Below are 1091 nucleotides of genomic sequence, written 5' to 3'. Positions count from 1 at the left end.
ACACGCGCACCGCGAACTCCTGGGGAGGTTACTAAACACGTGCTCCTGGCCTTCTGGGCTCGGCCGTCACTTCCCATGCAGATGCCCAAATACAAAATCCAACTCGTTTAGAAATTCAGAACTTTCCCCCAGGCAAACCCAGAGGCTCTGCCTCATGGACGCAGTGGAGACGGCGGTTTTCATTGTGCTTTACGGACAGGTCTCCAGCTGTGTGAACAGGGAGCGATCACCGGGCCGAGCTCAGAACGGGAGGCGACGGAACCGTCTCTTTCCTTAGTCTGGAGGCCGGGGTCCTCCCCTCGGACTCACCGGGGGCCCGAGCGCCATCCCGCCGCCCTCTTGCTTTCCGCACGGGCCGGCCCCACCGTCACCGGCTCCCCGAGGTCTGCACACGGCTCCCTTGCCCCGCAGCTGCTCTCCCTGCACACACGGGGCTCAGCCCCGGGAGCAGGGCCGAGGGTCAGCCCCCAGCAGGTCCAGGCCCGTGTGCCCCGGCGTGGCCCCACCCCCGTCGCCTCCCGGCCACCCAGCCCGCCTCCCTGGTGTCCCCGCCTGGGCTGCTGTGAAGCCGACCCCTTCACGCCGGGTGGGTACCAGGCTGGGAACACTTGTAGCAAAGGGGGGTGTGGGAAGGGTTAAAGAGGCAGACCCGGCGCTGCGTGCGGGGAACCCAGACACGGGGCGCACCTGGCAGAGAGGCCAGAAAGAGACGCGGGCCAAAGCCCCACACGGCCTCAGGTTCTATCAAAAAAGGGCCCATAAATAAATATTCTCTGGCCCTGAAAGGAAAAATGAAGTAGAAAACAAGTTTGTTTTTTTTAAAAAAATGCTGAGTGCTTCCTGAAGTATCTAAATGAAGTTTATAAAACACTCACGAGCTCCCACAAATATAGAAACGTTTAAAAATGAGACGCGGCCCTGCCAGGCTGCGACCCCCCGAGGTCAGCGGGGTCTGTGCTGGGATGCAAACGCTCCGACGCGCCCTGGTCTCAGGCCTGTGTCGCGTGTGCACATGGAGGCCCGTCCGCCGGGGTGAGCGGCCACCTGGGCCGGGACGTGACCCAGGGCGGTCCGGGCGATGCGGCCACACC

Source organism: Crocuta crocuta, unplaced genomic scaffold (genome assembly GCF_008692635.1).
Source record: "Crocuta crocuta isolate KB4526 unplaced genomic scaffold, BGI_CrCroc_1.0 scaffold89, whole genome shotgun sequence".
Taxonomy (NCBI): Eukaryota; Metazoa; Chordata; class Mammalia; order Carnivora; family Hyaenidae; genus Crocuta; species Crocuta crocuta.
Note: the sequence above shows the minus strand (reverse complement) of the source record.